Raw genomic sequence first — 15,650 nt, 5'->3', positions numbered from 1 at the left:
AGGGATCCACCTGCCTCTGCCTCCCGAGTGCTGGGATTAAAGGCGTGTGCCACCACCGCCCGGTGTGTATAGTATTTTTTTTTTTTTTTTGAGAGGTATAGGTAAGATTTATTACTGACACACCAGAAGTCCCAATTGTTGATGTGCCAGGGTCTCTCAGCACTCGGGAGGCAAAGGACTGTGTATAGTATTTTTTAAAGTGACTAAAAATATTGTATGCGGGCTGGAGAGATGGCTCTGAGGTTAAGAGCACTGACTGCTCTCCCAGAGGTCCTGAGTTCAATTCCCAACAACCACATGGTGGTTCACAATCATCTATAATGTGATCTGATGCCCTCTTCTGGCCTGCAGGTGTGCATGCAGACAGAGCACTGTATACATAATAATAAATAAATACATCTTTAAAAAGAAAAAGAAAAGAAAATACTGTATGCTAACAAAATACAGAACCTAAGGGGTGGGGGTGGGAGTCAGTAGAGAAAACAGGGCAGAGGTCACAGGCGGAGACTACAAGCTTTTTGGAACAGACCGGATCTGCTGGTTTTGCTGACCTTCTTTGTGGGCACAGAGCAGGCCTGCCCCAAGGCCTGCTGGGAGCATCCAAACCCACGGAGGACATTCTGTTCTTAATACAGCAGTGGGAGTACAGAATGCTGCCGAAGGGCTCCGCTCCTGCCAGCATCCAACTGAAGGCAGAGATGTCCCCACTGAGGGTCTGGTGGCCTCGCTGGTTCCCAAGCTGCATGAATGCAGTTGCATGGATGCCAAGCAAGGCCCTGGAGCGTTTTTTACGACGCGGACACCATCCAGGGGAGAAGCTCTCTGAGTTACGTCAGCCGGAGTTGCAGCTGCGGTCGCCAGACTGGTCACCCGAGCAAAGCCCGATTTGGTGATCTCTTTACTTAACCTCTCTAGGTCACACGCTGCCTATGGAGCCGCTGCCGGCGGCTCTGTGATCCCCATTTCCACCGTGCCGGGCATGTAGTGAGCAACAAAAGACATCCTCAAAGGCTCCCGGCCACACGGCTCTTGTGATAAACACACTGATGAAACAATCCCATAAGCAGGGTGTGTGTGTGTGCACATGCATATATAAAGGCCAAAGGTCAACTTTGGGTGTCTTCCTCGATGGCTCTCTACCTTATTTATTTATTTATTATTTTAAAAAAAGATTTATTTATTATTATATATACAATGGTCTGTCTGCGTGTGCACGTGCACACCAGAAGAGGGCATCAGACCACATTTTATTTTTTAAGATTTATAAGCCGGGCGTGGTGGTGCACGCCTTTAATCCCAGCACTCGGGAGGCAGAGGCAGGTGGATCACTGTGAGTTCAAGGCCAGCCTGGTCTACAAAGTGAATCTGGGACAGTCAAGGCTACACAGAGAAACCCTGTCTCAAAAAACCATAAAAACAAAACAAAATAAAAGATTTATTTATTATTGTGTATACAGTGCTCTGCCTGCATGTACACCTGCAGGCCAGAAGAGGGCGCCAGATCTCATTATAGATGGTTGTGAGCCACCATGTGGTTGCTGGGAACTGAACTCAGGACTTCTGGAAGAGCGGCCAGTGCTCTTACCCTCCGAGCCATCTCTCCAGCCCCAAGTCCTTATTTTTATTTTTTATTTTTTGGGTTTTTTTTTTTTTTGAGACAGGGTTTCTCTGTGTAGCCTTGGTTGGGCTGGACTCTCTTTGTAGACCAGGATGGCTTCCTGCCTCTGCCTCCCAAGTGCTGGGAGTAAAGGCCTGTGCTATCACGCCTGGCGATATCCCGTTCCTAAAATAAAATAAAAATAAAAAATGAAGGAACAACAAAAAAAAAAAAAATGAAGGAACGGGAGAGAATATGCATCATTTGAGTAAACTTGCTACTTTCCTGGAGATCCAGATTCTGTTCCCGGCACCGCCATCAAGCGTTTCACACCCGTAACCCCAGCCCTAGGAAATACAACACCCTCTTCTGGCATCTGTGGGCCACTCACACATATACATAAAATACAAATAAATACATTTTTAAGTAAATAAAGGTAAAAACAAAGAAACCGAGGTGGGGTGGCACAGACTTTAAATCCCAGCACTCAAGAGGCAGAGACGGGCAGCTCTCTGTGAGTTCAAGGCCAGGCAGTCTACATAGTGAGATCCTAAGTAAAAATAAATCTCTCAGGCTGGAGACATGACTCAGTGGCTAAGATCACTGGTTACAGGCTGGGCATGGTGGTGCACACCTCTAATCTCAGCACTTGGGAGGTAGACGCAGGTGGATCTCTGTGAGTTCAAGGCCAGCCTGGTCTGTGAGGCAGGAGGATGGAAAGTCGGAGGCAAGTCTTAGGTACACAGCAGTGAGTACCGGGACAACGTGATCTATACAGCAAGACTCTCCTAAAAATAAAACAACACACACACACACAGACACACATACAAAACCACATAGCATTTTCCTAAGATATCCCACTGATTATAGGAATGAACTCCGTTAATTTGGGGAAGGGATTATTCACCAGGTTGGATACCAGGAGGACACTCAACAGAAGCCAATTCAGAGGTAAGCTGCTCCACACAGACACAGCTATGACCTGGTGACACCAGCAGGTGGGTGCTCCCAGGGGGCTCGTCCTGAGGGGGAAGACAGAATGACAGGAAGTAATTTGCTCATGTTCACAGCCTTTAAGTGACAAATCCAAAATTCACACTCGGTCATCGTGGGCCCAGAAGAGTTGGGTCAGCAGTTAAGAGCACTTATGCCTTGCCGAGGACCTAGGTTCAGTTCCCAGCATCCATGTGGTGGCTACCTCCAGTTCCAGGGAACCCGGTGCTGCTTCTAACTTCTACAGGCTCCTTCACATAAGTGGTCTACCTACATGTACACACTCTCACACACACACAATCAAAATGTTAAGACAAAACAAAAAGCCAGCTGGGCATCGTAGCACAGTTCTCAATCCTAGCCCTGGAGAGTCCGAGGCAGGCAGATCTCTGTGAGTTCTAGTTTAGCCTGGTGTACAAATTGAGTTCTGGGACAGCCAGGGCTATTACACTGAGAAGCCCTGTTTTGAAAAACAAACAAACAGACAAACAAACAAACAACAACAAAACCCTCAGGCAGTCAGACTCTAGAATGGAGGGCTATGTCACTATACTATGGTGGGTATTAATTTCCATTGCAAGCTTAGGGGAGTACAGTGGCTAAGGAGGGAGGGTGTGGGGCTGGAGACCGGTTAAGAGCGCTGTCCGCTGTTGCCAAGGACCTGGGTTTAATTCCCAGCACCCACATGGCAGCTCCCACCTGTCTGTAACTCCAGTTCCAAGGGATCTGACACCTACATACCAGTGCACATAAAACTAGATAAAAAGTTTTGTTTTGTTTTTTGTTTGTTTGTTTTTTCGAGACAGGGTTTCTCTGTGTAGCCTTGGTTGCCCTGGACTGACTTTGTAGACCAGGCTGGCCTCGAACTCACAGAGATCCACCTGCCTCTGCCTCTGGAGTGCTGGGATTAAAGGCAGGCACTAAGGGGGCGCCTTGGCCCTGGTTTTGTTTTTTGAAAAAGAACAGAAGGTGTTTGCACAGTAGGAGGCCACAACTCTGAAAATGAGTGAGTCAAATGTAAATTGGAAAGAGAAGCAACCTCAGGGTCCTGGGAGGCGGCAGAGGGATAACATGAAGGGTCTGAGAAAAGGCAGCAGCTGTTTGCTGCCGAGGAGCACCACACTGAGGAAGGGGAAGCGACTGGATCCTACAGAGGATACATACTGGTGAAGGTTAGGGCTTCCCTCTAGCAAAGGGGGAAACTTGATCTCCTTGGCTTTACAAGAGATGAGCAGGTATCACACAGGAGCCAGGCATTAGCTATGATAACACCCAGGCAAGACAACCTGTTTGTTATCAAAGGAGTCGGTTACTGGCAGAGCGGTGATGCAACAGTGGAAGGGAACAGAGGGCTTTAGGATACAAGGGAAGAGATACGGAGAATTAGGGATGGGCTTCTGGCTCCTTGGGTAGGGCCAGGTTGGGAAAACTATTCCAAGCAAAGGGAATGACTTCAGAGGTGTGAGGCAGCACCCTGAGGTGCCTTTCCCTGGTGGTGTCCTGCCATGGTGGGTGAGGTGGCCGGAACAGAGTGGAGGAGAAGCTAACAGCATTGATCCCAGGAGCAAGAGTTTTGTAGATAGACCTCACTCAAGCTGCGCCGCCCAGTCCAGCAGGGGTCCAGCGGGAGTAGCCAGCGCCCCTTCTGGCTCTCTCCTGGATCTCTGCCCTATGCAGGAGAAATTGGTCCTGCTGGTGTAGATGTGGCTGCTCATCTTGGGTGTGTCTGTAGGGAAGGCTGAGGTTGGGGAAAGGGTGGTGCTGAGTCTGGGCCTCCTGGCAGGGATTAATGGGAAAGCCTGGAGGAGGGGCTTCCTAAGGATGATCAGATTGGGCCAGACGCACACCCCTACATCCCACTGCCCTAGTAGGCGAAGTGAGGACGGCTGAAGTAAAAACTTCTAAGTCCAAAAGGAAGAGACAAATACAATTGGGGAGCAAGGGGGTGGGAGGTAGGCACCCCAAAAAGCTAATTCCATGTATTTTTTTTTTCCCAAAAGGCTAATTCCCTGGTCTTTTTGTTTTTTTCTCCTCAAGCTAAAGATGGAAGCAGGGGGCGAGCCTCTGCCTGTGTTTCCTTCTGAGGCATGATGGCGGGCTGGAGACCTAGGCCGGCCGGGAGTCCAGGCTGTAGTGCCCTGATTCCCAGCCTCCTCTCCATCTGTCACGCTGGGATATAATAAGAAATGTATATTTGGTCTTTGTCCCAGTTCCTGCCATGGAGATCCTAAAACCTTCGAGTTTCCCGAGTGACTGCAGCGCCAGGAACACCTGTTGCTGTTTGGGTTAAGCCCCCTTTCACTCACACCTGGGTTTATGCTAATGAGGAGGCTCAGGAGAAAGGAGGCTGTTGCCAGGTGGTTGGGACCGTCAACCTCAGTCCCGAGCTCCAGATATGGGAAGGGTGCTTGGGTGATGTCCGCACAGGGAGCCTCCATATGAACTCAGCACAGCGCGGCTCAGCGGTCATTGGGCCTGGCGAACACACGAAGGTACCTGAGAGGTACCAGGTCCAGAGACCACACAGAAGCTCCTGCGCCGTCCCTGTACCTTACCCGATGCGTCATTTCAGGAGGCTGTTCGTCAGCATCCTTTGTAGGGCTATTTGTTTATTTACTTACTAATTTTCGTAGCCTAGGGTGACCTTGAGGCCCCTCCTTCCAACTTCATACGGTCTGGAGAACAATCTACATAGCTGTACATTTGGTTTGGGATGAGAGGTCTTCTTCTTTTTTAAAAGATGTATGTATGTATTTATTTATTTATTTCATGTATATGACTGTTCTATCCGTATATACACCTGCGCGCAAGAAGAAGGCATTAGATCCCAGTATAGATGGATGGTTTTTTGTTTGTTTGTTTAGTTTTGGTTTTGGTTTTTTGAGACAGGGTTTCTCTGTGTAGCCTTGGCTGCCCTGGACTCGCTTTGTAGACCAGGCTGGCCTCAAACTCACAGCGATCCGCCTGCCTCTGCCTCCTGAGTGCTGGGATTAAAGGCGCGTTCGTGTGTGTGTGTGTGTGTGTGTGTGTGTGTGTGTGTGTGTGTGTACCTGCTCCTCAGCATTCCTGTGGAGGTCAGAAAACAACTGTGAGAATTGCTTCTTTTCTCTCATCATGTGGAGCCTTGGGATTGAACTATAGTCACCAAGTTTGGCAGGCAAGCACCTCTGTCCATGAACCATTTTGCTACCCCAGCTTGGACATTACCTGCTCTCTCTCTTTGGCCTGGAGTGTCTTTTCAACAGCCACGTGGTCCTCAGTTTTGTGGAGTCCTGTAAAAGCATTTGCTCAGGGCTGTGGTTTGATGGTAGAACAGTTGACTATTGTGCACGAAGCCTTAGGTTCCCTCTCCAGTACTGGAGTGCAAAGACTGCTCACATTTGCTCTCTTTCTGTATTATCACGTGTCTATCCATTTAATTCAGGTTAGGACCTCTACTACTTCGTGTGTGTGTGTGTGTGTGTGTGTGTGTGTGTACACGCACATTGGTGTGAGGGTGTCAGGTTGCCTGGAGCTGGAATTAGACAGTTGTGAGCTGCCATGTGGGTGCTGAGAATTGAACCTGGGTTCTTTGGAAGAGCAAGACAGAGCTCTTAACCACTGAGCTCTTAATCAGCCCCCAGGAGCTCTACTTACAACAGTATTGCTATTGCATACAGATTTGTAACTTCTTTTCAAGATGCGTGGTGGACAGAGGCGGCTGCACTAACCTGGGCCTCCTGAGAGACACTTCAGGGCGCTTATATCTCCTGCTCCTGGCAGAAACAACTGAAATTTCTTACTGGGGAAAAACATTCCAGGTTTCGGCCGTGTGATTCCTATAGATTAGGATCAATAGTACCTCAGCTCACCATCATGAGTCATTACACATACAAGGAAGCAATTCATCACAAGTGAGAGTCAACAGAAACAAAAATATATACCTGTAAAGAGGTATAATTAGAGTCTAAACATCAAATGGGGCCAGTCCTGCTGGCTCTCACCTGTAAGCCCAGGATTTAGGAGGCATAGACAAGTTTGAGGCCAGCCTGGCCTACACAGTGATACCTAGCCTCAAAACTATAGAAAAATTTTTTAAAGATTTATTTATTTATTTATTATGTATACAGTGCTCTGCCTGCATATACACCCGCAGGCCAGAGGAGTGTGTCAGATCACATTACACATGGTTGTGAGTCACCGTATGGTTGCTGGGAATTGAACTCAGGACCTATGGAAGAACAGAGTGCTCTTAACCTCTGAGCCACCTCTCCAGCCCAACTATAGAAATCTTAAACGTTTATGTATGTGTGGTATTTATATATCATGTGTGCATATGGAGCCCGTGCATACGTGTAAGTACGTATGCCTGTGGGTAAGTAAACATGAGGAGGGCAGAGGGAGCTGTTGTTCTTAATTAATCATTATCTGTATTAGCAGTAGGCCAGGCTAGCAATTAAGGCACTGGCACTTGTTATATTTTAAAATAGCTTTAGTTAACCTGGGGCAGGGCAGGCATTAATCCTCTAAACTACTTCCCATAGTGCAGTGTGGCAGGTATGGGATACCTGCCCCAATCCCATGCCATCTGCTTCTAATAATTTCTATGAAGATGCCTCCTATCTATAATCCCAAATACTTGGGTTTTTTGTTTTGTTTTGTTTTGGTTTTTGGTTTTTTGAGACAGTCTCTCTATGTAGCCCTGGCTGTCCTGGACTCACTTTGTAGACCAGGCTGGTCTCGAACTCACAGAGATCCGCCTGCCTCTGCCTCCCGAGGGCTGGGATTAAAGGCGTGCGCCACCACCACCCGGCATCCAAATACTTGTTAATGTTCTTCATCTGGGCGGGCCACGTGCTTCTCTTCCATCTAACCCATGGCAGCCTTCCTCTCTTCCCTTCCCGGGACCCTCCTCTCTTCTTCCCAGGATTCCTCTCTCCCAAACCCCGGGAACCTTAGCTACACCTATCTCATCTGCCCTGCCCAGATGGGATGGCTTTTTATTAATTATCATCAAAATACATTAGACCATCCCCCAACAGGAAGCCCGAGGTGCCTCTGTTTGGAAAACAAAACAACAATTACACATTCTTATCAGAGGACTTATTTACAGAATATAAAAATCGCCTTGAGTAATGGAGCATGCCTTTAATCCCAGCACTCAGGAGGCAGAGGCTTGTGGATTGCTGTGAGTTCGAGGCCAGCCTGGTCTACCAAGTGAGTCCAGGATAGGCAAGGCTACACAGAGAAACCCTGTCTCGAAAAACTAAAAAACAAAACCAAAAACAAAACAAAAACAAAAAAAAACCCAAGAACAAAAGCAGGCTACTAGAAAGTGTGTGGGGGGGGGCTGTTGAGCCAGGTGGTGGTGGCACACGCCTTTAATCTCAGCCCTCCGGAGGCAGAGGCAGGCGGATCTCTGTGAGTTCGAGGCCAGCCTGGTCTACAAAGTGAGTCCAGGACAGCCAGGGCTACACAGAGCAACCCTCTCTTGAAAAACAAAACGAACAAACAAAAACAAGAAGAGGGCATCTCTGGGACTCAGGACTCACCATCCACCCTGGGTCTTCCCACTACTCTGTCTGCTGCTGTGTCCTGTACCCCAGGCCAGCTGGCTTACAACAGCTTCTGGGCAATCCTCCTGTCTCAGTTTTCCATCTCACCAATGGAGTGTTGGGGCTTATAGATGTATGCCACTGCATTCAAATTTTTTAAAAAACATAATTAAAAAAATTTTTTTGTATACAGTGCTCTGCCTGCATGTACACCTGCAGGCCAGAAGAGGGCATCAGATCTCAGTATAGATGGTTGTGAGCCACCATGTGGTTGCTGGGAATTGAACTCAGGACCTCTGGAAGAACAGACAGTGCTCTTAACCTCTGAGCCATCTCTCCAGCCCAATTTTTTTTTTTAAGATCTCTGTAGCCCTGGCTGGTCTGAAACTTGCAGCTCCATGCCAGGCTAAATATTTGCTTTTTAATGTGGGTTCTAGGGGTCAGACTCCAGAGTGCCCTCCAATGCCTCGACCTGCTAAGCTATCTCCCATGGGCTCACAATGAGATACCATTAGTTGGTTTGGGTTTTTTGTTTTGTTTTTAATGTATTTGTTTCTGTGGTTCTGGGAATTGGTCTGAGGACTTTCCACATGTTAGGGAAGTGCTCTACGGCTGAGCAACATCTCCAAGCCAATCGGTTGGTTTTTTGTCATCACTGGTGATGTATTGGGACATAGATCCAATGATCTGGGATCCACCAATTAACCAGTGTTGGCCTCCAACTGGAGGCCTGCTCAGCCGACTGAGTGCTGGGCTGCAGGAGCGAACCACACACAGCTCCTAAGTTCCTTCTTAGATCTAACACCCTGACTAAAGGTATTTACGTTGTTTTTATTCATTGGATTTCTTTTCTTTTCTTTTTGGATACAGGGTTTCTCTGTGTAGCCATGGCTGTCCTAGACTTGCTTTGTAGACCAGGCTGGCCTTGAACTCACAACAATCCACTTGCCTCTGCCTCCCGAGTGCTGGGATTACAGGCATGTACCATCATGCCCAGCTAATCTGATAATTTTTTTTTTTCTTTTTTTGGTTTTCGAGACAGGGTTTCTCCCAGGTGTAATTTGACAAGTTTTGGTGAGAATGTGTAACCAGGAAGCCTTCATTGCAGTCAGGGTAGTGGAAATAACTGCTGTCCCGACAGCTTCCTATACATGTCCATAATCAGTCACTTCCTATAATCTTCTCAATCACTTCCTTACTTGTGTTCCTCTGGTTTGTATTTCCTAAACTTTATATAAACAGAATCATAAATATGTTTTCTTTTGTCTGTCTCCATTCACTCAGCATTTTTGTTTTTCGAGACAGGGTTTCTCTGTGTAGCCTTGGCCATCCTGGACTCACTTTGTAGACCAAGCTGGCCTCGAACTCACAGCGATCCGATAATTTTTTTTTTTTAAGTTTTAAATTTTTATGACTTTAAATGATGTGTAGCCTGCTGTGGTAGTGCGTAATTTGAATTTCCACACTTCCGAGGCAAAGGTAAGCACACCTCCATGAGTTCCCAGCCAGTCTACTCTACATAATAAGTCCCTGGACAGGCAATGTTAAGTATTCAGAATGTGTCTCAAACAAATGAAAACATTATGTATACATGGGTTAGTTTTTTGTGGGTACAGGTGCCCACAGAGGCTAGAGCCTAGAGGCATTAAGTCCCCTTGGATCTTTTTTTTTTTTTTTTTTTTTTTTTTTTTATTTACCAAGACAGGGTTTCTCTGTGTAGCCTTGACTGTCCTAGACTCACTTTGTTGACCAGGCTGGCCTCGAACTCACAGCGATCCACCTGCCTCTGCCTCCTGAGTGCTGGGATTAAAGGCCTGGGCCACCACGCCGGGTTTACCCAGGAACTCGTGAGACTAGCTTGAGCTACATAGTAAAACCTTGTCTTTTGTTTGTTTTAAGACAGGGTTTCTCTGTGCAGCCTTAGCTGTCCTACAGGCCTTGTCTACAGACCCGTCTGACCTTGGTCCCCCTGCCTCTGCCTTCGGAGAGCTGGCACTGAAGGTGTTACCGCCGGTGCTGCCCTGAGTGTCGCGCCTGCACGAGCGCATTCCTGGTGCTCCAGGGCTCTTAACCACTGAGCCGTCTCTCCAGCAAGTGCTTGTCTTTTTTTTTTTTTTTTTTTGGTTTTTTGGTTTTTTTAGACAAGGTTTCTCTATGTAGCCTTGGCTGTCCTGAACTTGCTTTGTAGACCAGGCTGGCCTCGAACTCACAGTGATCCGCCTGCCTCTGCCTCCCGAGTGCTGGGATTAAAGGTGGGCACCACCATGCCAGGCTCAAGTCCTTGTCTTTAAAAAAAAAAAAAAAAAAAAGCCAGTGTGGTGGCACAGGCCTTCAATCCCAGCACTCCAGAGGCAGAGGTAGGTGGATCTCTGTGAGTTTGAGGCCAGCCTGGTCTACAAAGAGAGTCCAGACCAAGCAAGACTACACAGAGAAACCCTGTCTCCAAGAAAAAAGGGAGCTGGAGAGATGGCTCAGGGGTTAAGAGCACTGACTGTTCTTCCAGAGGTCCTGAGTTCAATTCCCAGCAACCACATGGTGGCTCCCCATCATATCTACTGTGATCTGATGCCCTCTTCTGGCCTGTAGGTGTACCTGCAGGCCAAGTACTATATACATAATAATATATAATAATAAATAAACAAATCTTTAAAAAGAAACAAACAAAAAAAATCAGTATAATTTAATTTTAGCCCACAGTAAAGTATTACTGTTAATGTAAACAGCATTATGAATTATTCATTTTGTTTTATTTGGTTTCTGACCGTCTCACTCTGTAGCCCAGGCTGGCCCCAAACTCTCAAAGTGATCTTCCTATCCTGGCATCCTCAATACTTAAATTACAATTGTGGCTCACCATTCTGGGATCCATAGGTAACTCCTAAAGGCATTATATAAAATCAAGGGAGGTGGGCGTGGGGGTGGCACACACCTGTGATCCCAGCACTCAGGGAGACAGAGGCAGGTGGATCTCTGTGAGTTTGAGGCCAACCTGGTCTACAAAGGGAGTTCCAAGACAGCCAATGCTACACAGAGAAACCTTGTTTCAAAACATCAACAAACAAACAAAAACAAATACTGGAGGGATCTTTGAAGAAAGGGTAACCGTATGCAATGAGCTCATGAAAAAGTCGTGTACCCCCAAGACCAAGGACTGTGAGTTCATAGAGCAATTCCAGGACATCCAATGCTGCATAGAAAAACCCTGTCTTGAAAACCAACCAGACGTCTGGGCGTGGTGGTGCACACCTTTAATCTCAGCACTCAGGAGGCAGAGGCAGGCGGATTGCTGTGAGTTTGAGGCCAGCCTGGTCTACAAATCAAGTCTAGGACAGCCAAGACTACACAGAGAGACCCTGTCTCGAAACCCCCCCCCCAAAAAAAACCAACCAAACAAAAAGGGTTGGGCCGTGGTGGTACATGCCTTTAATCCCAGCACTGGGGAGGCAGAGGCAGGTGGATCGCTGTGAGTTCGAGGCCAGCCTGGTCTACAAAGTGAGTCCAGGACAGCCAAGGCTACACAGAGAAACCCTGTCTCAAAAAGAGAGAGAGAGAGAGAGAGAGAGAGAGAGAGAGAGAGAGAGAGAGAGAGAGAGAGAGAGAACAGATTAAGGGTTGGAGGTATGGCTCAGTGGTAGAATGTCTTCCTAGTGTGCATAAGGCCCTAGGTTCAAGTTCCTTAGCTTCCCCACAAAACACAAAACAACAACCACAACAGCAACAAAAAAATCATTATGCAAATTGAAATAAGCTAACAGCAAATAATAAATCGATGCAACTCAACACTATGTAATTTTTTTTTTACATTTATTTCTGTATTTGTATATGCACAGAGGTCAAACAACACCTTGTAGGGGTTGTTTTTCTCCTTGTTCCATGTGGGACCCGGGGGTTGAAGGACAATCAGCAGGCTTGGCAGCAAGTGCGTGACCTGCTGGACCTGCACCTCCAGTTATAAGACAGTTATGAGCAGGCAAAAGTGATCTGTAGCTTCTCGCTTTTGTTTCTTTCTTTCTTGTGTTGTTTCTGGACAAGATTACAGCCACAGGCCAGTCTACAAAGTGAGTCCAGGACAGCCAGGACTGCAAGAGGAACCCTGTCTTGAAAACACCAACCAACCAACCAACCAAACAAACAAACAAAAACCAAAACAACAACAACAAAAAAACCAGTACATGTTAACTACTAAGCATCTTAGTACCTTAATATACATTTTTAAACACAGATTTTTTTTTTTTCGAGGCAGGGTTTCTCTGTATAGCCTTGGCTGTCCTGGACTCACTTTGTAGACCATGTTGGCCTCGAACTCACATCGATCCCCCTGCCTCTGCCTCCTTCAGTGTTAGGCTTAAAGGCGTGTGCCACCATGCCTGGCGTAAACACAGAGTTTCATTTTAAATTTTATGTGTGTGGGTGTCTTGCTTATGTATATGTCTGTGCACCAGTTGAGCGCTTGGTGACTATGGAGGTTTGTAATGATTAAATGTACATGAAAGAGAGGCTGCAGAGATGCCTCAGGGGTTAAGAGCACTGCTTGCTCTTGTAGAAGACTTGGGTTCAACCTCAGCATCCGCAGGGTAGCTTAGGACCACCTGTAAGTTCACAGGCATGCATGTGGTGGTGGTGGTGCATGGATCTACACGGAAGGAAAACATCCATACACATAACCTTTAAACAAGAAATTAAAATAATAGCTGCTTCTGAGATATGGTTTTTTGTTGTTGTGGTGGTGGTTTTGTTTTGTTTTGGTTTTTTTGTGCTGTGATTATTGAACCTAGGGCCTTATTTCTCTTTGAGGCATGGTCTCACTGCGTTGCCCGGGCTGTCCTTGAACTACCCTGCACTTGAGGCTCTGCTCCACCTCCTGAGCAGCTGGGATGCCAAGATGGAGCGCTGTCTGCGGGGATGGGTGTACACGGTGCTACAGTTCCGTTGAACTGTATTTCTAAACGTGTCACCAGGACCTGCACATAAGCTGGGCCTCAGTAAAGAGCTACCACTGAGCTACACCCCATAAGCTCTGCTTGGTTTGGGGGACAGGGTCTTCCTATGTAGCTTCGGGCTGAACTTATGCCACCTCCACCTCTGAATTCTGAGACTGCAGGAGTGTGTCACCATCTCTGAAATATGGTCATCTCAGTATACTCCTACCTATAAGGAGAAGCTGACTGGGCACGGCAACACACACGTTTAATTACAACACTCAGTAGGTAATAAGAAGAGATACTGGCTGAGAGTTTTCCAAATCTGATTTTTTTTTTTTTTTTTACAAAAATTGTGAGTTCATGGAGAGAAGAAATGTAACACAGTGCACAGAATAAATAGAGCAGAATCATTATCTAAGTACTGTACAAGAAATCATAACAAGAGCTGGAGAGATGGCTCAGGAGTTAAGAGCACCGCCTGCACTACCAGAGGTCCTGAATTCAATTCCCAGCAACCACATGGTGGCTCACAACCATCTATAATGAGATCTGGTGCCCTCTACTAGCCTGCAGGTGTACATGCAGGCAGAGCACGGTATACATAATAAATGAATAAATCTTAAAAACAAAAACAAAAACAAAACACACCAAAGGCATTTTAAAGGCAGGGGATAATACGGATCGTGCACAGAAAGCATCCGACCCGATGGACTGACGTTGCTTTACAACCAACGCACACACCTGCTACCCGCCTACACTGGCCCAGGGACTTCAGTCACCACGGTAAGACAGGCCCATTTCCTGCCCTGCTGAGCCTTCAGTGGATCAAGTGGGACAGATGTAGAGGGAGCAATTAGGCAGCGCGTCTAATCGGAGGACAAGAAACTTCTTGACTCTGTCTAGGACCAGAGCTGACGTCCCCAGCACCAACATCCCCGCCGCACCCCCCCCAAACCCTCCCCACTCCTTCATCCTGAAGCATCCTGTACCTTGGCTTTCCCTTCAAGACTTAGGAAATGCCTGTTAGAGCCTCTCTCCTAAAGGCAGTGCCTATGTCCCGCTTAACCTACCCTGCAACTACCAGGTCTGGGAAGGGAGGGCACGTGGGACAGGGACAGGAACAGGGACAGGAGGGAGAGAAGTGAGCAGAGAAAGGAAGCCAGCCAAGACTGTGGGGGGGAAAAAGGCAAGCGGAAGGGAGGTTAAGCTCCACCTAGAGGCTCACCTGCCCTGAATATGGGAGGGGCGCAGCCTGGGAGTCCCACACAAAGTGCCACCAGGGAATTGGTCCTCGATTGCTCAGGGCCACCTTCCAGGACCCGCCCTCCGGGCCTTGGGGTCCCGCCCTTCTTAGCATTTAATGCCGGCTACTTGGGCGGCTCCGCAGCTGCCTCTTCCGCCTCCGCCAGGTGAGAGTCCGCACCTAGAAGGGGCGCCCGGGGCTGGGACTTGCAGGATTCCTTTGGGGTGCGTCGCTGGATCCTTTCCCACTCAGCGTTTCTTCCGAGCTGCCGTCTCCAGCTCTTCCCTTCCTATTTGTGAGCAACGCAGGGTCTCTCTCTGGGCCTGAATCTTCTTCTCCTGCTGTCTGTTCCCAGGCCTCCTAGGGTGGCCAGCTCCCCCAGGGCTCCCATCCCCCCCCCCCCCGTCCCCATGCGCACTCCCCCGCCATCCAGGACTCCCTGGTGGTTTAACTACTACTGCAGGATCAAGGACACAGGCAGGTGTGTAAAGGAGTCTCTGGGCAGGCAGTCGGAACCCAGAGGCCTAGAGCTCTGTTTAGTAACGGCAGGTGAAAGTGCTTGGAAGCCAGCTTGGGCTGAGTGACGCAGGAGAGCACCTGGGCTCTGTACCGGGACCTGCGCTCGGGTGGGTGTGTTAGGACCACACACCTGGCAGCCGAGGTGGCCTTGTGAATGGCGTCTGAGCTTGGCAGCCCAGCACAGATACCAATTTAATTTCTAATGTGGCGGCCTCGGGTGTTTAAGAAGCCGTGAGGACGCTGGACGTCACTGGGATGAGGTGGCAGTAGGTCCTCGGTTTTTGTGTTTGTGTATATGCGACCCTCGGTGTCTCAGATACGCGTGGCGGAATTATTTATGTAGGCATCGTTGATTTGTGGAGGTAGTACACCTGCGTGAGGGTGTGTGGCAGCACGCCTGCATTTTGTGGAAGTGTATGGGAATTGTCGTGGACTTGAGGACATGTATCTGATTGTCTCAGGCATGTTTTGTGGCATATCTGTAGGTCTGTGTGTGTATGTGTGTGTGTTCCTATGTGCCTGAGGTGTGGTGTGTCAGCGTATCTGGGTGTCTCCAGTGTGTGTTTGGTACAAGACATTTTTGTCTCATATGAAGAGAGGAGATGTTTTCCATTGTATATGAGTAAATGTGTGCAGAGGTGTGCCTCAGGACTAAGTGGCGGAGTATTTGAATGTCCGTAGTACGGGGCCGTGTGCCATAGCTCTAAAGCAGCGGCTTCCAACCTTTGGGTCGTGACCCCCCACCTTGGCAAACCTCTTATCTCCAAAAATGTTTACATTAGGATTCATAACAGAAGCAAAATCCCTGCAGTTATGAAGTAGTGATGAAAACAACTTTATGG

General features: G+C 47.9%; 1 protein-coding gene across 1 annotated transcript in view; it reads right to left on the bottom strand.

Moving 5' to 3' along the window:
- Gps2 (G protein pathway suppressor 2) overlaps positions 1 to 15,650 on the bottom strand; it is a 177,628-nt gene that overhangs the window by 46,633 nt on the left and 115,345 nt on the right. The gene's annotated exons all lie outside the window — the stretch shown is intronic.

The sequence above is a fragment of the Acomys russatus genome, chromosome 25, assembly GCF_903995435.1.
Source record: "Acomys russatus chromosome 25, mAcoRus1.1, whole genome shotgun sequence".
Taxonomy (NCBI): domain Eukaryota; kingdom Metazoa; phylum Chordata; class Mammalia; order Rodentia; family Muridae; genus Acomys; species Acomys russatus.
The sequence above is the reverse complement of the archived record's forward strand: the minus strand, read 5'-3'. Positions and strand labels throughout refer to the sequence as shown.